The 26,260-nt window shown below is 40.3% G+C and overlaps 1 protein-coding gene across 4 annotated transcripts in view; it reads right to left on the bottom strand.

The window, feature by feature from the left end:
* Nucleotides 1-26,260, bottom strand: part of MYO16 (myosin XVI) — a 373,785-nt gene that overhangs the window by 328,690 nt on the left and 18,835 nt on the right. Inside the window, exon 1 of one of the 4 annotated variants that reach the window (XM_048957413.1) lies at nucleotides 2,655-2,674. The exons of the other annotated variants lie outside the window; for them this stretch is intronic. The gene's annotated coding sequence lies outside the window, so the exon portion shown is untranslated. Of the gene's footprint in view, nucleotides 1-2,654; nucleotides 2,675-26,260 lie in introns of those variants that run through there. 4 annotated transcript variants of the gene reach the window in all.

Raw genomic sequence — 26,260 nt, 5'->3', positions numbered from 1 at the left:
GAGGCACGTGAGAGAAGGGTTGGTCTCTTCTCACTGGTGACAGGACAAGGGGAAACGGCCTCAAGTTGTGCCAATGGAGGTTGGATATCAGGAAAAACTTCTTCACAGAAAGGGTTGTTAAGCACTGGAATTGGCTCCCCAGGGAGGTGGTGGAGCCACCATCCCTGGGTGTGTTTAAAAACCAATTGGATGTGGTGCTCAGGGACATGATTTAGCGGAGGGTTGTTAGAGTCAGGGTAGGATGGTTAGGTTGTGGTCGGACTTCATGACCTTTAAGGTCTTTTCCAAGCAATTCTATGATTCTATGATTCTCTCCTGCAGAATCTTGAAATACCATCAAGGATCTTCTGGAACTGATTCAGAGTGCAGGAAGACAGACTGCCCAGAGAGGTGGTGGAGGCACCATACCTGGAGGTGTTCAGGGAACATTTATACATGCTACTAAGGGATAAGGTTTACTGAGGAAATATTGGTGGTAGGTGGATGGTTGAACTGGATGGTCTTGAAGGTCATTTTCAACCTTGGTGATTCTGTGATTCTAAAAGGAGGCACAACTAGTTTGATATGCTTTTTTCCATTGATGGCTGGGGATGGAAAGCCACATTGGCTTCCCATGCAGGGCAGCTACCTTATGCCATACCATTTCATAGCAGACAAAAGGCTGAAATACAAAAGCTGAAGCAACATGCATTGCTGAAAAAAAAAAAAAAAAAAAAAAAAAAAAGGAACAAAAAAAAAAAAAAAACCAACATTTCACTTAGGATGCAATTGTGGCCTCCAATAGAGATACCTCTTTCCTCCCTGCCCCAGAAGCAGGTTTTTCAGCCTTTTTTCACTGGGAAGTGTGGCTTTAAAAACTGCTTCTGAGTATTTTGAACACTAATTCAAAAAGTAGAGTGTACAGCTATAAGAAGTGAGAAATGAAGGAATGTACTTCATGCATACACAATGAGCTACAAACTTGCTTCTGGCCTACTTTATCTGTTTTTGCATCTGTTTAACCTTGATTTCTGCAGGTTTGCTCAATTAAGCTGGAGATTGTGTTCACATTTAGTACAACAAAAATGAACAATCTCTTGAGATGCAGGTGCCTTCCATCACATGAACCTTACATAGAAACAGAGCTTAACATCTGCAAGGAAATGCAAGAAAAAGTGTGAAAAGATGTTACTGTGTCACACAAAAGCTTTACTCCCATCTTTAAAATTCCAGATCACTAAAAGCTCTCTGTAAGCACAGTGTGCAGCCAACACTTGTCCTCTGTTTCCCTTTGCCTTCTCATCACATCCCCATGTAAAAACCATCAGTTAGTAACTTCTCAGCCAATAATTTGCCAAATATTGTTCTTTAAAATTTAGGCCAAAATGGTAAGCACAAAGAAATATTGGTTGTTTTGTAAATAAATTGAGCTATGCAGATCTGATTCAGAGTAAAGAAACAGCAGTAGCACAGTGGCTTTTACATGACACAGTGATACATTAGACAAAATACGCTATATTGACTGGACTTGACGAGATCATTCTGACATTTGCCAAAAACCTAACCATATGCTATTTAACTTAGTGTTGTTTTATACATTTTCTTCATAAGGAAATGCAATGTAGTCTGCTTGGTCATAGTAAACACACTCAAAGAGATAATAGGGGTGAAAACAGAAAAGCATGTGGAAAATGTCTGATTTATGTTAAGCTAAAATGAACAACAGTAAGTTTAGACTAAATTAATAGCTTCAGAACTACAAGCACTGAACCTAACAGAAGCGCACCTACTGCCCCAAAATAACAGAACCTAAAAAGTGCTCTAAAAATACATTTCATTACATCCTACACAAAGAAGTATCAATTTGCAACATTCATAACTCAGATGCAACAAATAAACCTTCTAGTCCTCTAGAAAAGGACCTTCCCCAAACCTAAAATCTGTATCATTTTGTCATCCTGTCCAACTACACTAAAATGAACTAGTAAAAGAGAAATCCTAATTGAAAAAATGCCTGATGCGTATTTGTATTTTTCCTTCAGTAAGAGAAAGATACTGATTATAACACACCTTATAATAATGATCCCTTTCCCAGAATGTTTTAAAACAACCAAGACAAACAAAAAACAATTTTCTAAGACATTCCAAATACTATAGGTCACAAAATTCACAAAGCAGTGCAAAGAAGCTTGATCAATATTTGTACTATCCATCTATAAAGCACAGACAGATATCTTTTGTTACATCCATGTGCTATTCAAGACACATACTGTCTCCAGGACATTTGTTTTTATCACTGTACTTCACGTTTAGAAATACATCAGGCTTAAACTTGTCCTTTATTTGAAAACATGCTTTCAAAAACAACTTCTACAATATTAGCTTGCAGCTGATAACACAACTCATACCCGAGTTCATTTACCTTTTCTTAGGTTTATATCACTACCAACTGTTTTCATTTCTTTTTTAAAAAATGATATAGTTTATATTTAACTGTATTCATTATGCATGGATACATTTCCCAAATGCATTACATGTGTTGAAATACACACATAGCATCATGTGAATACATAAGACTTTGTAGTGAAGAAAATACCTATTAAGATCTCATTTAAAAAAAAAAAAAGTCACTCTAATAATATATTAAAAACATGCAAAGAAAAGGATTTTCCTACCACAGTTTCTATCTTGACCAATTTGGCTCCCACATATTCCTGTGTTCAACTGAATCAATTTCACACTTACTCACCTCCCTGTCTCTCTGATGTGGTTTATTCATTGGTTTGATATTGCCATAGCAACTCTGCAACATGGTAACATGCTATTCAAGCAATGCTGCTCACCTCCCAGCATATGGTGAGCAGCTATAGTTGCCTGATACACAAGGCTTTATATTATAATGTACATTGATTTCTGATTCCTGCTACTAGCAAACTGTTTTACAGTTACCATTTCTAACTCTCTATCTAGCAACCATTCATCCTGACCTTCATAGTAGTTAATCTGTACCGGTTTTAGCTTCACTATGTGAATCAGCTCCCATCTCAGATTTAAATCCAGGATGTATTTTGACTCTAAATTCCAAAATTTTTAAACAACTGAAAAAAACCTCTCACCCCAAGAACTCAGGGATTCTCCAGCATTTTTTACATTTTCCTTCCATGCAAACAAACACGCAGATCAAAGTTCAGCTTTAAAAAGTTTGCCTTCTGAGAAGGAGGGCTGGAGGACCTGGAAACCCATCCTACCAGAGTGTCTCCAGAACTGCAAACAATCCAGCTGCTGCAGGATGCATAGCACTTTGTCCCCAGACAGATATGGGGACAGCCAGGCCTGTCGCAGGAGGCAATGCCTGAACTGGTTCTGCTCCCAAAGCCTCCCCACCCACAGCAGGCCTTTGCAGTGCCTCCCCCATTTGTATAAAAAAACCAGAAGTGAAGAGGAATATCAGTTGCAGCAAGCAAGAGGCTTTTAAGCTACAAAGTCGACCGTATCAATGCTATGCAAATCAGGGCATCCCCAAGCACAGATTTGGATCACAGGAAGGAAACTAGGCAAACATCCAGGGCAATAGTACGAGTGGGAGTTGAGACTGTCTCATTCACTGAGCCTTTATCTTCACAAGTTGGCAAGCGTTTCACAACCACGCTTACTCACAGTGGAAACATCCTTATGTTTGAACAGGGTTGTACCACAGCTTGACCTAACTGGGCTTCATAAAAGCAGCTTACTTGCCCTCAGACACTGGTGGACGAGTCCCATACAGCACAGAGGCCATGCCCACACGTGACACAGAGAAGCAGAAATGAGAACATCAATACCACAGGACTGAACTCATCTCTGATCGTAGTAACATACCAGGACACCTCGTCCTGCATAGGAGCAGCCACACCACAACTGTTTCAGACTACATTGTGCTTAAGCTTGAAGGCTAAATGCTGTTGTTTGCCTTAAGCTAAAACACATCTGTGACACAGTACGAGTCTCACAGCAGAAATTCAAGTTGTAGCCAGGTTGCTGCAACACACTAAGGTTTGTGATGTGAGATGTACCACAAAAATGTCTCTGTATGGCCTGACTAAGAGCTAATGACCTAAACTAAGAGCTCTGATTACTTCCCCAGCAGAGCTGAAACCAGCATTTTGGTCTGGAATTTCTTTGGACAATATCAAGGAAAAGACGTAGAGAAGAAGGATAGAAAGATTGAATATTAATCCCTCCCACTAAATATATTTGGTCTTTTTGACAAGTGAGGAGCTCTGAAAAAAGAGTTAAAAGAAAATTACATTCTGTCTAATCTGAGAGCCTGTTTCATCTGAGCAAGCACTCAATTCATAGAGACCTTTGCTGGAACTCTTACAGTAAGCACAGTGCAAAGGAATCCGAGCAGTATTAAACATTGCCAACTGGTTTTGTTGTTTGCTACGCCCTTCAACATCTCAGCAAAAATGTGATTCTTCACGCCCCCCACCACAGTCATCTGCTTTCACATAACAGACCTCAAGTTAGCCCCCATCTGGCCCCATCTGTGAGGCCACACAGCCAAGAACGCTGTATGTGTATGTATATTAAGATACTCAGCATCGTTCCCACAGACAGTAACGTACACACTTCTGAAAACAAGTACAGAAGTCAGTTTCCGCATGAACGCTTCATCTTTAAATAATTCCAAAACTATGAATCTGCAACTAAAGCAAAACTCAGCTCAATGATAACTAAATGTAGACTTCACTAGCAGCCCAGCTTAGATGCACATCGTCATGGAGAGACAACACTGAAAAACCAACCTTGCTCCCCTTTTGCTCCCCAGATCTCAACAACTGTGCAAATAGACTAGCTGAGCAAAGTAAATGTCAGAATTACCTTGCTGATAATAATAATTATTCCTTAATAAATATTATTATGAAAGTTAAAGAGGAAAAAATGCAACTGAATATGATATAGTAACTTCCTTGTACTTCTGAAACAGTCCTTCATTTCAGCAATATGGAAACACAGGCAAAACTTTCTGAGAAGTATCACAGTTGGAGTCCAATGAAATAAGGTGTGATGTCAGCCTTTATACACCGCCAGTAGCTCTGGATGCTTCTCTAGTTTCCTCATCCTTAGGATCTGCAGCCTCTGTATCATCTTTTGCAAAAAGTTACTCCTCATTCCTTCTCCACTCCCACCTCGATTTCTTAAACCCACCACTATAAGATTGCTAGAACAAAAGCCACTCATTTCAGCTATGCAGCCAATGCACACAGTCAGTCAGTTGTAAGAGGACAGCCTTGCTCTTGCAAGGCACATCACCTCTGGGAACCATCATGAGCCATGCACTAAACTTGGCATTTTGCAGGGCCAGAAATCCACCCAGGTGCAGTGGGTGCTTCACAGACCTTACTACTAAGGCCTACATAGTTACATGAGGATGGTTTAACAGTTCTGGTCTTTGCACAGTGCACAAACCATTTTTCTTTACCTCCACCCTCCAAGCAAGGCCATAACTCACAAACTCTTTTATATCCAGTCACAACATGGGCTGCCAATCAAACTGTTCTGAATTAAAACAAAAGGTCATACGACATGATTTGGACTTTAATTGCACTTAGTTATTTAGACCAAATGAGAGGAATGATAATTCTAATTTTACATTGTTTCCAAACTCAATACATGACTTCTTTAAAAACGCACCCATTGCTGCCTTTATATTCTCCCAGTAGAGGTGCTTACAAATGTGATTTTGACTTGCTGACACTCTCAGGAGTTTAATCTGCAAATATACCTTGAAACTTATAAAACATACAAGAAGAAAAGCCCTCGCACCTTGAGCATTCCTCTCACCTTTTTATCCCCTTCAAATCAGATGACATCATTGCAACAACAGAAAATTATCTTGATAAGATGGGTGATTCAAACAGACAAAATGGGTTGCCAGCAAATAAATTGATGTCAATATAAGCAATCATCAGGTCACATCAGGAAAGCTGCACAAATGGAAAATGAAGGGCCTGCAACTCAGGTCCTACCTAGCAAAACAATTGGTGATATTTTTATTTGTACTTAGAGATCTCTATTAAACTTACTATTTTAAGCTTGAAATTTATTGCTATGATATGGTGTTATTTTGACTGATTGCGCCTTTCTCTCTCCTTCTAGATAATCCAGTACAGACCTACAATCATCTCCAACAGCTAACAAGTACTTAAGATGTCATCAGAAATTCTGAATACTGCATAAAGTGATCTTATTAATACCTAATAACTCTGTGGTGTTGTTGATGTTGGTTTTAAGTGCAGTCTGCTATGGCAAACCTAAATGAGAGGGGGAAAAAAGATTTCTTTACAGATGCTGCATTCTGATTTCCACCACAAGCATTAGGTAGTAGCTTAACAGAAGCTTAATTCAGCAAAATGCTAACAACTTCTGCAAGGCATTTAGAACCCTTAGCTCATAAGATTAGGGAAGTCCATTCTTAGTTTTAATGCTTCATTACACAGATGTGGTCTACAAACACTTAGCCAGTTAAATGATATTAAAGAACAGCTTGTGTGAGACAGTCAAAATAGTGAAGTATTTGTGTAGCTTTACTCATATAGATAGCCTTTCTTTCCAGCTCAAGCCCTTCAAAAATTTGCTTTTCCTTACCTATGTAAACTGAAGATTAGTTGCAGAAGAAAAGAGAATGCTGTATGGTTTTGCTGCAGGACATTTCTGGAGGAAATGTTCATTTTTGGCAACTCTCAATGTTAATTAGGTTAATGGAAGAAAAGAATACTTTATCCTCAGATAAATTAACGCTGTAAAATTTATTTATAAACCAAATAATTTGAGTGTGAGAAAATACACCTCTTCACTTATTTGAATATCAGATAAGAACATTTGGTATCTAGTGCTCAGTAAACACAAAATTATCGGTTCCTGTTACAATCACAAAGTCATTAGCGAAAATCGAGAGTTGTCACGATGACGTACATCATGGAAGTAGCTGTAACAGCACTGAAAACAGATAATCTTTGCTCTTTTAGGGAGATGGGCAACTTATTGCATGCATTTCCTAACCCATTTGCTTAGCCTTTGTAGCAACAGTTTAAAAAGGAAGCAGCCAAAGCCCCAACCATCTTTGATTTTGGGCACCTCAGCACAGAAAGGACACTGAGGTGCTGGAGCAGGCCCGAAGAAGGGCAACAAGGCTGGTGAAGGGCTTAGAGAATATGGCCTATGAGGAAAGACTAAAGGAACTGGGGCTGTTCAGTCTGGGGAAAAGGAGCTGAGGGGAGACCTTATTGCTCTCTTCCAGTATCTGAAAGGTGCTTACAGTGAGAGCGGGGCTGGTCTCTTCACACTGATGACAGGACAAGGGGAAATGGCCTCAAGTTGCACTGGGGGGTGTTCAGGTTGGATATCAAGAAAAACCTCTTTACAGAAAGGGCTGTTAAGCACTGGAATTGGCTCCCCATGGAGGTGGTTGAGTCACCATCCCTGCAAGTGTTTAAAAACCGTTTGGATGTGGTACTCAGGGACATAATTTAGCGGAGGGTTGTTAGAGTTAGGGTAGTATAGCTAGGTTGTGGTTGGACTCCATGATCTTTAAGGTCTTTTCCAACCTGAGCAATACTATGATTATATGATTCTAAGAAAAGCCACATGGCCTCAGAAGCAACTGATAAATGCGCAAGAGTAGCTTAGGGATTGAAGGGACTGACAGGAGTCTGGAGCAAATTATATCAGCTTAATTCTCAACACAGAAGTTATTATCCTCTCTGCAGAAGAAATGCTACAGGCCTATTAATGAAAAGAGAGGCACTCAGCAGTCATAGTAACTGCTCTGCACACTGCTTGAGCAAGATGTCAATAAAGATCTTAATGACTGGCTCCTACTATTGTATGATATGAATTCTATTTTAACGGAGAAAAGAGTACATAAGCAATAGCACACTCATGGATGCACTGGTTTTATTACGGGAAACACCTCTGGTTTTGATAGAGGATTTATTTATTTAACACCAATGTCTTGTGAGTGCATTGTATCATACGAGCACTTGACTTGCATCCTACATCGTTCATTTCTTTAAATATACCGCATTCTGGTTTCTGTACAGTGCGGAGATCCTAAACTTAAGTCTGAAAGAGTTACTGGGTCTGACCTTTTGCACTTAACACAGCTTTCAGTATCTCACTGCAGTGTGGTTTAACCCAGCAGCAACTCAGTATGAAGCAGCCACACACTCACTGCCCTCAAAGCCAGCAGAATGAGCAGAAAGTCCAGCCCCAGCTGCCTCACCATAACAGTGCTGTCTTTCTAAGGACTCATCACCAACAGAAAAAAACTTTTTGGGAACCATGCACACAAGCTCTTCTACAGAAGTGCCCTTGAAACACTAAACCTGAAGACAGGGTCATCAAAATGCAACTGATACACTGGAAGGAAGGGATGCCATTCAGAGGGACTTCAACAGACTAGAAAGGTGGGCCTGGGAGAATCTGATGAGGTTCAACACAGTGAAGTGCAAGGTTTTGCATTTGGGCCAGAGAAATCCCAGGCATCTATACAGACTGAGAAGAGCAGTTCCTGAGAGCAGCCCTGCAGAGAAGGATCTTTGGGTCCTGGTGGATGAAAAATTTAGCATGAGCCAGCAGTGTGCTCTTGCAGCTTGGAAAGCAAATGGTATCCTGGGCTCCATCAGAAGAGGGGTGACCAGCAGGAACAGGGAGGTGATTGTCCCTCTCTACTCTGCTCTTGTGAGGCCCCATCTGGAGTACTGCATTCAGTCTGGGGCCCCTAGAACAGGAAGGACAAGGAGCTGTTGGAGAGGGTCCAGAGGAGAGCCACGAAGATCAGGGGGCTGGAGCACCTCCCCTACAAAGACAGGCTGAGGGAGCTGGGCTTGTTCAGCCTGGAGAAAAAGAAGGCTGCGGGGTGACCTCATTGCAGCCTTTCAATACCTAAAGGGAGCCTACAAACAGGAGGGGAGTCAATTCTTCGAAGGGATAGATAACAGCAGGATGAGGGGAAATGGTTTGAAGTTGAGGGAAGATTTAGGTTAGATATCAGGGGGAAGTTCTTTACAGAGAGAGTGGTGAGGTGCTGGAACAGTCTCACATGAGCTGGATGCAGTTCCACCATTGTCCACTTCAGTGAAAATAATTTCTGCTCAAATTTGATGAAAGAAAAAATAAAATGTAAGAAAAAAAAAGTTCTGTCCATTCTTACTGTCAGGTATTTCTTTTCATAATGATTATTTATCCATTTCTGTGAGTTGGGAGGTTCTGTGGGTTGTTTTGCTTTTCCCCTCAAGTTTTCAAGCTCTACATAAAATTTTGTACCAGTAGGTTACCAAGGCAACTCACGCAGAACATAGTTATCCAGATCTCATTACTAAAAAATGTAATTCGGGGTGAATAAATTACCTTGCTCTTTCAAGAAATCTTGTAAAAGTGATGTTGTAAATCACTTTCTTTTAAGTTTTTAAAGATCAGGGTAATCCAAGCATACAGTTCTACTGTGGGTGGAGGAATTCAAAGAAACAGTTCCATCAATGTCTTTCTGATTTCCCTCATTTTACCTGCATGTAAGTGTCTGTTTTCAGATCTGCCTTCCTCATTACAAGAAAGGGAAAAATCAGGAGCTTACAGACAATGTCAGCAGACACCCAGGCATATAGCCAAAGTTGAACTTAGATTTCTGAATACAGTGGAAAAGCAACCGCTATTTTTACAGTCCAAACACTGGATCAACAGCACAATGACCACATTGAAACAAATCCTGGCAGATCATATTTGGTCCGGTTACACAGCCACCAAGTTCATGCAAACTCAGGATAGACCTGTCCACATTAGACTCTTACTAAGCACCCCAGTGTTGGCATTCCCAAGTTTCCCAGTCAGGTCCTTCTTACTTTGTGACTACTGTTCCTCCTCTGTGGGCTGGTCCTGCTCCATGTTTGTCATCAACTTACCTGGAGATAAGGCTTTAAGCCCAGTGCTCACACCTTCTCTTTAAGCACTACACAGCTATCTATCTTGTCAAAGCATCCAATATGTGGAAAGATAGCCTGGCCTGGCCAGAGAGAGGAAATTTACAGGCCACCTAAAATCTTCTGAAGTTTGCTTAGTCTGGTCGCATATATTATAAACTCAAGATTCAGGAAGGGATTCTGCAGGCAAGCACTATGTCCTGTTTGCAATGCGTACCATACTGTAGTGTGGTACAGCCACGTAATGATTCTTCATACCAAAAGGCCTGAAACACCATTTAAGATTTCTAAAAGGGCTCTACAGAAGGAACTAGCTAGGACCAGGCTACTAGAAGTAAGATGAGCAAAATGTTCTGCTAGGTGTTTTGCTTTATGGTAGAACTGGTGGAAGAGCTATATGCACACGCTACAATAACAGGGACTGCCTCCTTTGAAGAAGAAAGAAAGCGTGCAGAAAACAGACTATCAAAGGAATTGGTGTCCTCAAGAGAGGAATAATTGTGAAGCTTGTAGACCCTTTCTACTTCCTAGGGGCCAGCTGAAAGGCTCCAGAAGCAAAGTAGGAAGCATGCCAGTATGAGCAGAGTTATCACTCCAAAATAACAGAGTAAAATCAGATCAAGATTCTGCCAAGTTCAAAAGCAAAAAATCAAGTGCAGACCTAGAGCAGGAATGCAGTAATGTCAAATGGAGATACTGGTTATTTTCAAGGGTAGAGGGGGAAATGGGAAGGGAGAAAGGGTTTTTCATGTGTTAAACATGGCAGGAGGCAGGTTATAGGTGGATTATGTCAGGAAATAGAGCTGCCTCACCTTGTTACCTCCCACTTTCTAATATGCATTGTGAGGAACAACGCTAAACATCATCATCATGTCCTAGAAGGCTACCTAACACTGAGGGCAGTTCTTCACCCTTTCAGAACCCACACATTGTAATTAAAAAATAATTGCATTAATGAGGGAAAGCTTTATAAAACATGCACCACTGTTTAATGAACCAGGAATGGTTTAATGAACCATATTGCATCTCTTGTGCGGGTTTGTCCTATCTACTCCTTTTGCCAGTTCTGACTTCGTTCACCTTTATGCACTGCTGGAGTGAATGAGAATATGAATTCTTCTCACCTTTCTGATTTTCAAATTTTCTTTATGGAAAACCTGCTTGAAACTTATTTTCCCACTCCTCCTCTTCACCTTAAAATTTAGAAGGAAGAGCAGAACACTAAAAGTCCAGGAAACTAAAAACAGGCATCTTGAAGTGGAAAAAATGCAGACATAACCAAAGGCATTAAATGAATTCATTAAAAAAAAAAAAAAAAAAAAAAGGCATGCTGCTGCCGTAACTCTTCAATCTGAACATATAGAGACACTTAATTAAGCAAATAAGAGTCTCCACTCAGTAACTGCTTCTACCAAGCTGATGTGCTGATCTTAGGGTGGCTTGCCAAACTTACAGGTTCAGATTTTCTACATTTATTCCATTCGATGCCCCTGAGTACCCATACGAATGCATATTTCTGCCCCTGCAAATCCTGTGGGAGGGTTTTCAATAGGGGTGGAAACAGTCAGAAATGCACATGTGGTCTGACACGGAGCTGATGGCAACTGCTCCTGATACTAACTCTGGCACATTGCTGGTGACACCTAAACAACCTGACACAGAGCCTCCTTTACACAAATGCTAACTTTGAGGCAGCACAAGTTTGAAAACTAATCCACAGCATAATCTCTCATATTTTTGCATTATCCCCCATGCTGTCCTTGCGTCTGTCCTGCTGCTGTTCAGTTAGCAAGCATTAGCAAGAATTTAACAGCTTCAGACTTAAGTCCTTTGTAGCCTTTTCCCACCAGCTTGTTGACACTGTTACCCAGCAGGACAACTGAGTAAGTACACTGTGGTTTGGGGTTTTCTTCATTAAAATACAATTGAAAATGTTCAGGTTAGCTGTCAGAAGATCACGAATACGAGTAGGTGAAGCTTTCATCATAGGAAGACTTTAAAATCACATTAACATCTAGTTTAATCTTCCCCCAGCAGAAATCCATTCAGCTGGATCTGCATCTCAGGTAGTCCCAATCTGCAGTAACAAGGAGCAATGCAAGGATCTAAATTCAGGTCCCAGCTTATCTTGGGGATCTCTTAGTAGCTACACTGGTTTTCCTTGGTCCATTTTTCCAGAGCAGCACATGCAGTCACTTCTAACCATATTTGGGGTTTGCTTCACTGAGCTTCTGGTCTTGGACTTGGGCATTTGAAGTTCACAGCCTCCATAGCATTACATAAATACTGTCTGAAATAGGAAGAAATACAAAGAGCTGACTTTTTCCTTGAAGCAGGGAGATAAACTGTAGAAGATCTTCATGCCTTCCAGCCCTATTTCTATATTGTTCTATATTTGATTGACTAGGAAAGGAAAGCTAGAACTGTTTTCTCACATTTCTCCTCAGTAATCCATCCTGGAAAAAAAGCAAGCATTCAGCCAACAAAACGCTGTTTTTCACAGCACACATCCATACCAGTAGGTATGCCAAATCATGAGCTTGTGTTCTCCTTCCTGAGACCACAAGCACACAACCACATACAAGCAGAGCCTGACAGCAGCCTTTCCATATCTACAGGAGAACTACAGGAAAGAAAGGGGCAGACTCTGGGTCTGTGGGCAGGGTCTGTGGTGATAGTATAAGGGAAAATGGTTTCAAACTAAATGGGGGAACATGTAGGTTAGATATAAGGAAAAAAATCTTTGATGGTGAGGCAGTGGAACAGGTTGCCCAGAGATGTGGTAGGCGCCCCATCCCTGAAGTCTTTCAAGGCCAGGCTGGATCACACCCCAGACCTTCTAGCTATGGTGTCCCTGCTCATTGCAGGGGAGCTGGACTAGATGGCCTTTAAAGGTCCCTTCCAACTCTAAGGACTCTATGGTTTTATGATTCTAATGACCACTAATATTGCCTTACTGCATGTGGCACTTTGTTCTGGGACAGACTTTTTTTTTTTAATATTTTAATATTTTATCGAGTCTGCATCAGAACACACCACGTTTTCATAAGAGAACACATTGCTGTAGCTTCACCCATTGCTGTTTGCCTGTCAGTCAGGCAGGAGGCACACACAAGGCAGCACACTGTGCTTTAAAGAGTTCTTACCCCTTACCAGGCTAGGCACCATAAAATATTTATAGACTATTTTGGGTGGCATTTCACTGCAAATACCATATGGTTAGTGAACTATTCAATGCTCAGAATGACAATAAAGAGATTACATTTGAACGCACTGTGTAGTAAATAGCCCATAATCTCCAAAAATAAGCACAGCCTGCTTGTTCCTTCAGCCTGGTTCTGCAGCACTAAGCCCCTCTACATAATGTGGAGATGCAGGTGGGTCAAACACCTACTCCCTGGTAATATTCCATTACCATTCACAGTATTTGTGCACATACTTGCCTTCACACCAAGAGGAGAACAAAGCCTGAAGGCTATGAGTTCTTTAATATAGTGTTAAAGAGTGAATACATATTGAAAGAGTGAAGGAAGCAAGCCAGCAACAGATCCCCTACCCAGGCATTGTACACATCTTAGCTATAGGCATAACCATATGATGACGTAGCACTTAAAAACAAAAAATTCCTAAGTAGTATACGAAGAAACCAAATAAGAAGAGCATCTGACCTCCAGAGAAAGATGTACAGTTTCAGGTCATGCTGTAACTCATCTCTGCTGCACCATCATACATTCCTTCTTGCTTATGTGGTCCAGCAAAGCAGGACAGCCACGTTGTACGAGATTAGCTTTGCAGGGAAAGACAGACAGTGCAGACAGACAGTACAGACAGTGCAGACAGACACAGGAGGATAGAAGAAAGTGCGAGCTAGCTGAACAGACTTAACGTCTTCTACCTTTCTTGCAGAAGAAATAGTCCACCATATTGAGCTCCTACTAGGGGTTTCCAATCCAGAGAAAAGGATGATCTTTTAGGAGCTACTACAATATTTAGGATCCTAAAGCAGCTCATTGGATCAGCTACGCAGAGGTAAACGTTAGGATAATCCCAGCTATATCCAACAATGAACTGTGGCCAAATAAGAGGGTTATAAGTTTACTTTGACAAAAGCTGGCCAGGCACCAACTTCAAGCTACAGCTCCAGCACAAGGAGGACAAGCAGTCCTCCAGACCATTCTGTATTTTCTTTGTGTCACTTGACTAGAAATTCTGTAACCTGATCAGATTTTAAGGTTGTTCTATTTGATTGCTTGTTTTGTCTACACTTTATTAAACCTATCTTGAGTTCTTTGTTAAATCTCTTCACGCATCCATTTTTTGTCCACTGCACTCACAGCTCTAATTTAAAGAGGTTTACTTTACGTACAAAAGATCTGTATATTTTTCTCGTTTCCCTTCATGCTTTCTGCTTGTTCAGAGCTTAAAGACAGCACCTTTTGCATTAAATCATGACCAGCCCAATAACATTAGGAAACCATCCCCATTAAAGCAGCAATATATTGTTATGCAAACGCTCCACTCCCAGAAGCTTTTTTCCAACACTTCATTATCATTTTTCACTGCTGAACCATTATATCCTCCCAAAGCAGGTTTTATTATTCATTTTCCTCACTCTACCATTACTGACACAACAAAAGGAGGGGCAATTGCAGATAAATCAACCAAACTTCTCATTGGGCTCCCTTCTGCACCATTGCCATCTGTGCCCGCCACCACGAGTGCTTCACCACAATAAGGCACAGGTTGCTCACGATAGCTTTGTGGCTGTCCCAGCCCAGTACCTCCACTGCCTGCCTTCAGATGCACATACGCAAGGGAGAGATTTCTTCCAAATAAGCCAAAGGTGCACAGCTGATGCCCTTCTCTTCGCTGCTCATCACCTGGTCTTTACAGAGCGATTTACAAACTACACATTTCAAGACCTGAGAGGCAGCGTGTTGTGTTTTCAACAGCCTGCTTACTCCCAGAAATATTCGCCTGACATAAAATAATCAGATCAAACCATCTCTTTGGCAAAGAATAATATTTCCAAAGAAATAAATAAGCAGGAAGCTTAAACCACAAACAAGGTTAGGAATACGTGATCGTTTCCTCTCTCTAAATTAACACTGCCAAAGGACAGAACGAAATATTGATCTAGGTTTCTGAATTAGCTGTCTGAGCTTTGCAATCACCTTTTCATATCTGTGAACACAGCGTAGCAAAAAAACAAGAAAAAAAACCTGATCATCAGTCATTTCACAAGCTGAGCCACATGATCATTAATGGTTGAGTTGTTAATTAAAAACGGTAGCAGAATCCCAGATTAGTCCCATCTTTATAAGAACACCATTAATAAACCTGTTTTTCAATTTAGGAAACATCATCTCTGCGTACAGTAGGCATTGTAGTATTCCTACAGTACTTCATTCATTACCTTGACAGGTTGCATCGGTCAGGCCATCCACAGGAACATTTCAGCAGCTTACAAACGTTATCTGTGATTCCATACAGAAACCTCACATGCACAATGCCTGCTTTAAATATTACAACATCGTTTTTGTAAACCGGGGGGAACAACAACAAGCCCATAAAAGCACACTCACAAGAGGTTTTCTGATTTCTTATTTGGTGCCGAACAAAATGATTGTTTGGCTGAAGAATTCTCATCTCACTATTTTCCTTTTTTTTTTTTTTTCCTCCCAGTCAGATTACAGTGCATATAAAGTGAAAAAAAAACAACACTCTTCCACAAATATTCAACCAGAAAACAAATCAGGGTCCAGTGCAGTTGTGTCCTCAAGCTTCCTATAGCCTGCGTTATGATATGAACATAACCATGTACAACAGTGGAATAGCTGGTGTACCATCTGATTTGCAATGCATCAGTAACACTGACTGATCTAGCCCTTGCTTCTCTCAAGCATGGTATCCAAAGCAAACACTTTTTCTTTCAAAACACAGAGACCAAGTGCCACTGGGAAAAACAGTCTCCTCAGAGAAGCCCCAGAAAACTGATAGCCAAGAGGGGGATTCCTTTTGAAAGTGTCTGTATTTAGCAATTTGACCAGCACTCGTATACTACATACATATGTACACATACGTATGCGTGCACACAAATATACACACACCATCCTTCAAAATTAAAAAAAATATATTAAGTCAGGGACAGAAGCCACAAACATATGATGAATGAACGAACAGTGCACCAAAATGCTGAGGTAGCAATAGTGCTAAAACATGAGGGCTGCTCCAAAAGTAATGCCTCTTATTTTATTATGTTAGCCCACAGTGTCGGAGGCAGTTGATGGCGTTGCAGTAGAAGCTGAACTTCCATGCCAATACCCCATTACAGATGGTAGCAGAGGGACAGTCTGACACAGTGGCACCTGATAACAGAAGCGCAGATGAAACAGAGGTGTGTCACTGAATTCCTTCATGCAGAAAAAATGGCACCCATTGACATTCATCGACACTTGCTGAGTGTTTATGAAGACCTAACAGTGGATGTGGGCAAAGTGAGGCAGTAGGTGGTGCACTTCAGCAGTGGTAACAGCAGGGTCGCCTCCACTGGTGGAGTCTTCTACAAGCACAACTCTTGTTCATTGTTAGTGAAAACACATAGCTAATGGTGGTGACTATATTGAAAAATAGAGCAAATTCTCAGCTACAAAATACTATCAAATAATGTTGTTATGCTCTCTGCGTGTGTTGTTATTTTCATGAAAATAAATTGGAGGCATTACTTTCAGAGCAAACTGCGTATAGGCTGATATTCAATCCCTCACTAGACAGAGTCAGCAGTGGAAGTGTAAATATTAGCCAAAAAGACTACTGTAATCAGCCTCCAACTATGAATTGCCAAGAATTGTGAATAGTAAATGAATTCCAAGACTGGAGTATAAAAACTATACAAACATATTGAAGACTGATTGATGGTTGCTAAAAGGCCTGTTTATTTCCTGTCTCTGAAATATTTTTTTAATCCACTATTGCAAATCCTTAAAGAAAACTTCACTATTTCCTATTTTAAGTATACAGAAAAGGAAGATTAAGGAAATAATGACTTAGAAAGGAGAACCAACTGAAGAATAGACAAGATTTTTCTTTCCTCCGCCCCGTTTTTAAGGAGATGCAACTGATCTCCTTTCAGTGGAGTTTGTCTGATGTGTTCTCCACACAAACAAGTGAATACTTTCACAGAAAGCCCTTGCTATTTTAAAATCTTTGCCTCCATTTCTGGGAACTTCTCATTTCCCAAAAACATACGACCAACATCCGATCTTTCAGAACTTCTGTCTTTATGCTACATGCATACAATACAGCTCTTTCTGACAGTAAAACAATCTTTATTGAATCCACTTTTAAACTAAACATAAGCTTTGGAAGTCTGCAGACAAGAAAATACACAAATTTAGTGTACTTTCACAGAGCTTCCAATTATACATATTTGAGAAAAAAATGAAAGTCTACTATAAACAGTACTACAGTAAACAGACTTTTGAGATCAGGCCTTTGCTTCTAGAAACTGGTACAACATCATTTACACTGGAGCTAAATCAAATTACAGCAGGAATAGTGTACTTCACTGTAATTTTGTTGACACTAATAGTATTTGTCTTGCATTCAATGTGAGAATGAATGGCTTAATCCCACCACGAAAGGAATCCTGTCCAGTGTTAAGCACTGGCCAGAAAGCCTGGAAGAAACAGAGAGAGCTGTCACTAGGAGCCAAAGCCAAATAGATTCGAAAGAGAGTTGTATCTGTTCTGTTTGTAATTGCACACATGAATTTTGTCAGTTCTTCTAGCTTCAGCAGCACAAGGTCTCAGTAGAGCAGTAGTCTGAATAGAGATAAGAGATAGTGCAGTGTACAAAACTCACCCACTATTGGAGAAATATTAGACCAGGGAGAGATTTGGCTATTAGGACATTAATGTCTGCATTCTGGAATACTAATACCTGCTTGAAAAGGAATAAGCTTTACCTCAGTTGCTAAAGTATTGCTACAGAATTTAATTCTGCAGTTCATTCTATTTTTAATGGATTTTGCTTGCTATTTTCTATCACATAGTAAGTTATAAAACAGTTCACATGGTTGTTCCGCAAAACATTAACAGCATTTACTATGTTTCAGTGCTAGCAATTAAACAGGGGATATTTCCACACCACTACAGTATATGCTATTAAATGATATACTAAAGTCTTCTTTGTGCTGGGAGAGAATAACAAGGATACTGAAGACTCCTTATCTAACAAGGGAAAGTCTTTGCTTCTTTTGAATTACTTTAAATATACAATTTTCTTTGTTAAGCAGATTCTGAATAAATTATACCAGTTAATGTGTTTTTTAGAAGGATTCAATATTAGATATTCACAGACAATGTAACAGAGTAAATCAAGATCAACACAATGTTCCTCAAAGGATTAATAATTAAGTCTTAGCTGCAATATGCACAAAAATAGCAGATTGCAGAAAAAAATCTGACTGCATAGCTGCGGTTCCCATTTGCTTTCAAACCATTAAAGAAAATGCCTCAAAAGGCAGACCGCAGTCTAGGAGCTGTTGGAGAGGGTGCAGAGGAGAGACACAGAGATGATCAGGGGACTGAAGCACCTCCCCTGTGAAGACAGGCTGAGGGAGCTGGGCTTGTCCAGCCTGGAGAAAAGAAGGCTGCGGGGTAACCTCGTTGCAGCCTTTCAATACCTAATTGCAACCTACAAAAAGGAGGGGAATCAACTCTTTAAAAGGATGATAACTGCAGGACAAGGGGAAATGGTTTTAAGTTGAAGGAGAGGAGATTTAGGTTGGATGTCAGGGGGAAATTCTTTACAGAGAGTGGTGAGGTGCTGGAACAGGCTGCCCAGAGAGGCTGTGGATGCCCCGTTCCTGGAGGTGTTCAAGGCCAGATTGGATGGGGCTCTGGGCAGCCCGGTCTAGTATTAAATGTGGAGGTTGGTGGCCCTGCATGTGGCAGGGGGGTCAGAGATTCACGATCTTTGAGGTCCCTTCCAACCCAAGCTATTCTATGACTTTATGACTGCATCAACAAAAATGCATCTTGTTTTCTGAAATAATGTTTTAATGCTGCACAACAATGTCACACAAAATTGATACATACGTAATACATCAAAAGGATAAAGGTGCATTAAACATACATCTGTGGAGATACAAGAGTACTGCAGTTTGACTAGCTGTGATGCCACAGAAGACAGATGCTAATTCACCTATATAGGGTGCAATTGGGAAGGAAGATTCAGGATCTCCACATTGCAACTTATGTTGCCAATCAATGTATTTTTCTCCTCAAGAAATACTATTTTTATCACAAAATTATATTTTTAAATATATTTAGTCTTGCTGTTCTCCAAGTACTTAAAATAATTTTATTCCTTTTTGAACTAAGCATGATCACAAAATGGTAGAATTAGTACTTTAAGATGAAAGTCCAAGAGTTTAATGATTGCATATTAGCATGGGCTCAGTGCTTCTAATACTGTTTCAAAAAGAGTAAAAGGAAAAATCCGTACTCATTTCAGTTCACTATTTTCTTAAATACTATAGACTGTGAACCTTAACATGTAATAGACATTCTTAATCTGAAAGTTCATTTGTAGACTGTGGAATTTTATGTTTATGTCTTGGTAGTCCATATGTTATCGTGTAGATTATAGTGGCTGGTTGACTTTGTGTAGCTGGCAGATGCCCACCCAGTTGCTCCATCACTCCCACTCAACAGAGCAGTGAGGGACAATAAGGTACAAAAAGTCACGAGTCCAGATACAAACAATATTTGTTACCATCACTGTCAAAACAGACTTGACTTATGGACATGTAATTTAATTCATGGCCAATTTAGATGGAGTAGAATAGTGAGAAACAAAGACAAATCTAAAACACCTTTCTCTCAGCTTTCCATTCTCCCTAGACCCAGCATCACACTCCTTCCATCACACCCCTTCTACTTCCTCTGCTGCCCTCCAAGGCAGAGCAGGGGGGTGGGAACTGGCTTAACAGCTCCCCTCTGCTGTTCCTTCCTGCTCACACCATGTCCTGCACTGGGGCTACCAAAGCTGACTGAAACTCACTGTGTCCAGCACAGGGCAGACACCAGCTTCATCTCACAGATGCCACCCACACAGCCCCTCTGCTACCAAACCTTGCCACCTACATCCAACGTAATCATTAGCTGACATATAGGTTGTTTCAATATAACATACCAGAGTATTCAATTCCTCAGTCTCCCAATTCCTCAGTAGCTGCTTGGCTTTAAGAAAAAAGATAAGTTCTTCCACGAAGAACCTCCAAGGAAATTCCCATTCTGATTGTGGACAAGTTTTCCCAGGCGAAAGAAAATCCCCAACATTTTAAAAATGACAAAGAATTCCACAAGCTTTGATGTTAGGAGAGTGCATTCTAAAGGCAACCTAGCTCTGCACCACGCTTGAACACAGTACAGAATTGAACAGCTCAGCTGGAAAGGACTTTCAAAGATCATTGAGCCCAAGCGTCTGACCACTTCATGGCTAACCAGAAGTTCCAACATGTTACTGAGGGTGTTGTCCAAATGTTTCTCGAATAACAACAAGCACAGGGCATCAGTTACATCTGCAGGAAGCCCATTCCATTGACAGACAACTCTTCTGGCAAAGAAATGTTTCTCAGTGCCCAGTCTGACCTTGCCCTGGTGCAGCTTTGTGGCATTTCCATGTGTCCTGCCATCACTTCCCTCTGCTTCCCCTCCTCAGGGAGCAATGAGGTCATGTCTTGGCCTCCTCTTCTTCAGACTGTATAGCCCAGTGTCCTCAGCCTCTCCTCACAGGCCATGCCTCCCAGCCTTTTTATGCCTATACTCAGTACATAGATCAGAAAAAAGACCTTAAAGAAGCATTTTTATTTACACAGTAAACAAAATGCATATGAAATATAAAAATAGATTAACATATTCATTGTGGAGCTCTAAATTTGATACATAAATTCATTAGGGAAGCAATAAACGTGCTGTATAAATTAATTACTTTGTGGTTATCCTCATTAAATGCTACTTAATGAGTTAATAAGCTTGAAAAGCAATGACAAATTGCTGAAGTACATGTACAGGACTTTTCTTTTTAATAAAAAAAAATCATCATATTAACAGAATGCTGCAGCTCTGGATACAAACTAATAAGATTTATGACAGCTGGTCATTTCATCTTATAAAATTCACTAACAAGTACATTCCTGTACAGAATTTGAACTCTGTAAACTCTGCACTTTCAGCTGCAAAAGAGATTCTGGCTGAAGTTTAAGAGCCACCTACTAGTAAAAGAAAAACTTATTGGTATCACAGGATGACCTCCACGGTAGGCTCTGCTAAATCAAAATGACACACACACACACACACACACACACACACACACACACACACACAGGTCACTCTGAAAGTAATGCCTTCTATCTGTTTCCACGGAAACCACAACTGCTACAAAGAACACTGTACCACTACCTGATAGAGCACATTCTCAGCTACAAAACACTATTTTTGAACAGTTTCCACCATTAGCTCTGCATTTTCACCAGCAACAAACAAGAGCCTGCATGCCACGCTCATACAAATCCGCACCAGCGGAGGTGATCCAGTGTTGCTGTCACCACTGCTGAAATACACCACCCACCACCTCACTGTGCTCACATCCTCTGGTCTCCATAAACGCTCAGCAAGAGTCAATGTATGTCAGTGAGTGCCTTTTTTTTTTTTCCTGCTTAGAGTAATTCAGTGCCACACCTTCGCTTCATACTCACTTTCATGTTAGACACCATTCTGTCAGGCTGCCCCTCTGCTGCTATCTGTCACACAACAACAAAATGTAACAGAATCATGGTAGGGAGGTTCGGCCTCTACTGCCATATCACCAACATCCACCTCTGACATTGTGAGCCAACATCATAACATAGGAGGGATTACTTTTGGAGCAGCCGTTGTAGATCTGCACAGATAGACGCACACACAAAAAAATACATATAGCAGTGCTTGAGAGTTACAAACAAACTTTCATGGCTTTAATGTCTGAGGATGACAAACACGCTTGTCAGAGTTAGGAATTGGGAAATTACATCCCAGAGTCTAAGCAGCACTGTGGGAAGGTGCATCCAGCACAAATAAATACTTTAATTTTTGTGATGGAGTATGAGCATCCCAGAATTGACCGAGATCTATCATTAGCATGCTATGGGAGACTGAAATGGTAGCCCTGTTTGTCACATCACAGATAAGATAAGCATAGGCTGCTTATGCTTTTATCTTGTAGAGCACAAAGGCCGAAAGAGGTGTTGGTCTACGTTACAATTTACACACAGAAAAACCCACATAAATATGTTTCTCACTTTCTTTCCATGCCATAACGTGCACATGAGAGAGAATGGCACGCTGCATCCCACAGTACATTAGTCATATTGATATTACAAATACCTTTACTCTAAAGTAAAATATAGCCCAAACACATCTTAAATATCAGCCACATCAGCACATTAACTAAGCACAGTTCAGTGAATGCATCAATATGCAGTTCTCTCAGATTCCCAGGACACATACAATTTGCAGTGAAATTACCAGCGTAACCTTGAATAAAATATTTAAAGCAGTCTTCGACTATTACACGCTCAAACAATTCCTTAGAAAAGCTCAGGATGTTAATCCAAATTTCCACACCCCTTAAACTGACTTTGTTAACTCCTTAAAACTAGCTTACACTAACAAAATCTAACTTTCCTTGGCAGGAAAAACAATAATAATGGAAGTAGTTTCCAGCATCCTCTAGCATGACCAGCAAGATCTCCATATAAGCTAACAGTATGAGAACTCTTTTTAAATAAAATTCAGAAGAGGTCAGTTAAGCATCAAGGAACACTACTGTATTAATTTTGCATCACCTAAGTTGGTCTGCATTGCTACTACAGAAGCATTAACTCCACCAGTGAAAAAAATATTTATAAGCACACAGGAAGGCACTTGCTGATGGACAACAGCTACCAGCAATTCTTTCTTTCAGATTGAACAACCCCATGGCTATTGTTTCATCAAACCTTGAATTCTTTTAAAACCTAACTATTCTGTAAACATAATCATGTCCATCAATCACACAGTCTTTAGACATCTTCAATTGATTTTGGTCACTTAAGACTAACTCAGACAGGATTTGAAAGCCACAACACAGTTAAATGCCATCTCTGTGACTGGATCAAAACATCTATTAAACAAATGAAGACATACTGGTGTCCTGTGCTGAGACTTTGCTATGAGAACAGCTAATGAGAATAGCTTTACTTTACTCAACACTGTTTAGGACACTGTAACAAATTGTCCCTAGGTGGCTTGTAAAGTTACAGCAGGAAGAAGTCACATTGCTTAAGGGCTCTATGGGGAGGAAGACAAAGGAAAAAAAAATAATAGTCATTGATCCTGAGCTAATTACTCAGCAATAAACAAAACTAAAAATGTATATTTAACATGGAACAAGACTAAGCACTTATCTCAGTTACTATTATATATATATATATACATACATACACACACCCACACACTATTATATATATATACACACATATATATATGGCACTTTAACCATCATTCATGCCCTAATTTCCAGCGGTCATACTAATACTCTGAAAGAATCATTTCAAAAAGGAATTTAAATGCTGTTTGAGGCAGAAGAGCCACAATCAGTCACTGCCTGCATTTTCAAAAAAAAAAAAAAAAAAAAAAAAAAAAAAAAAAAAAAAAAAGACAGGAGAGTCACAAAATGAAGGATGGGTGGTGCAGGCTGAGATTGGTTTTCTTTCTCTTTTCCTTTAATGCATCTTATCTTATTATCTCACTTCTGAACCATTATGCCTGTGGAAGGGAAGAGGAAAGGTCATCAGTAGCCAGTGGCAGCACCAGCTGGGAGCTTGAAATGGCACTTGCAGTTTTCAGCTGTCAGATGCTGCCTGAAATTTAACAAGTGCCAATAAGAAATGATCTGCAAGCAAATCTGTAGCTTTTTTTAAGCTAGCAAGGATAAATGAAGGGTTTTGAGAGGAATTTGAAGGCTATTATTACACTTATACACAAAGTATTTTAATTTATTCAGTTCCAGAGGTTTCCAGGTTAACACAACTCCTACCTACATCCCATGGTTAAATACCAAAGCAGAAGTGCATTGTGTTACATCTGATCTGTTCCCCATTAAAATTGCCTGATCTCTTTTCTTTTCCCACTGTTTTTTTTTTCTTTTTCTTTTTTTCTTTTTTTTTTTTGTGAGTGTGCACCATAAATAAAAAGAGACCAAACAACATTGGTCATTTTAAATTACTCTTATGAGCGGTAACATGAATTGCTAATGTCTCCTAACAATTAAGCCAAGAATGCTGAAACAATACAGTGAAGATGTGGAAAGCAACACAACACAACTACACTAGTGCTTTCTAGCCCCATCCACACAGTGTTTTTGATCCAACCCCACGCTTTTTGTCCATAACTGTATTTTTGGTGACCTAGACCTGCCTTTCCCTAGCAGCAAGCTCCACCCATGTCTAAACCCAGCTGGAATTCACAGACATGCTCCCAGCCTATCAACGAGATGAAAAAAAAAGGAAACAGCTCCCTCCACAGCTGCAAGTTCAGCAAATATAATGCAACAGCAGCCACAACATTGCTGCCCTTTCTTTGGAATACGATCCACTAATATTTAAACACCGACATAGAAAGACACTTGGGCCCAACCCTTAGCCACTCCCAAATGCCACTCTGTTTAAGAATACAAATAACCTTTCAGAATACACAAAGCCAGCCTACCAATGCCACAGGACCCTTCCACCTCACACAAGATGTCACTGGCCCCAACACAGGAGAGGACAGAGCATTAAATTGTGAGCAAAGGAACATTTACCGTGAAGATGAATGGCCTGCAGTTTTCTACTGGGTATACGTTTCTTTAATCTCCAGAGCAGACAAAGCAGTGCAAACAGCATACTGCCACAGCACACCATCCTCACAAAACAGGGAGACCACATCTGCCTTCCAATGCCAGGCCATTGTTTCATGAAGGTCTGTGGCTGTGCTCATGCCCATGCATGACTTGACATATCCACAGACAATCTCAAAGGAGTAAGTGGCTTTATCCTGCAGACCAGCTTTATCATTCCCTCCCTCTGCTCCCAGCATGTCTTGGATGAGTAAATTCCTTCCCATTCATTGGCACTGAACTGACTTATCTAAAATCCTACATATTTTATTTAAATCACAGTTTTTAAAATATTAAGACTAGCTAGTCTAATGACCACTTACTATATACAGCAGAAATTCAGAAACTGAATTATTCTTAGCTAATGAAACTCCTCTGACTTAAATTATATTTGCTATCTCATTTGTCCCTGTGGACATGGCCTAATTTTCCCCTGTTCTTCTCACATTTGATAGACATAAAGCTTTTGTGGGCAAGGACTGTCATTTATTAGATGTCTAAATGGGACCTATGCCACAGAAGCCTGAAGGCTTTGAAATGTTAGTATAATGAGGACATTTTACTGCTCTTTCTAGAGGATAAGACTTGCAGTAGCTGTATTCTAAACTAATAAGGAGAAAGTTTGAAAGTAGTATTCTTCATTCTTGGGAAATTGCGTAACAAAAATAGCAGAAAGAACAGAAATAGAAAGCCTAGATAGGAGCTACACTAACAAACAAGTAAATAAACAAATAAAAACCATTCAACCTATTAACGTATAAGAATTAAGTCTCTGGGGACAAAAGTTGCCACAAAACAGCTTGGCTTCCTCAGCCTTTATTCACTGGGATGGGATCTCCCACCCTGATGAACAGTCTACTGTACACTAGAGCACTCTACAACTCCTGTGTGCTGTTTCTGCCAGTATTTTCATTCACAGGAGGCCAAAGATTAAGTTGGTAATCGTAAAAAAAAAAAAAAAAAAAAAAAAAAAAAAAAGATCATTAAATACCAAAGTCTCATTTGAAACAGAATAGGAATCACTGATGCCATCGCCATCCCCTGACCTCTTTGGGCAGTAAGCTACAGCCACTGTTGGGCTCTTCACTAGAAGTGCTTGCACCAAAATACAGCTAGGTTTGACACTTGGGACCACTTCCAAGTTCTCTCTATCACAGGCATGAGGGGGCAGTTAAGGGCAGAAGACCTCCCAGGAGAACGCTAGAGAAATGTCACAAGCAGAGGAAGCCGGAGACTTGGCATGGTTTGTATCCATACTGTTTGTCCAGAGTAGGCCTTGCAGCAAATTAGGCAGCCAACAATGCCTTTTTCTCCTCCGTCCCTCTTCAGAGGGAACTACTTCACTATCTCTAGTAGGG

The sequence above is a fragment of the Lagopus muta genome, chromosome 1, assembly GCF_023343835.1.
Source record: "Lagopus muta isolate bLagMut1 chromosome 1, bLagMut1 primary, whole genome shotgun sequence".
Classification (NCBI taxonomy): domain Eukaryota; kingdom Metazoa; phylum Chordata; class Aves; order Galliformes; family Phasianidae; genus Lagopus; species Lagopus muta.
This window is presented reverse-complemented; position numbering and strand designations above follow the sequence as displayed.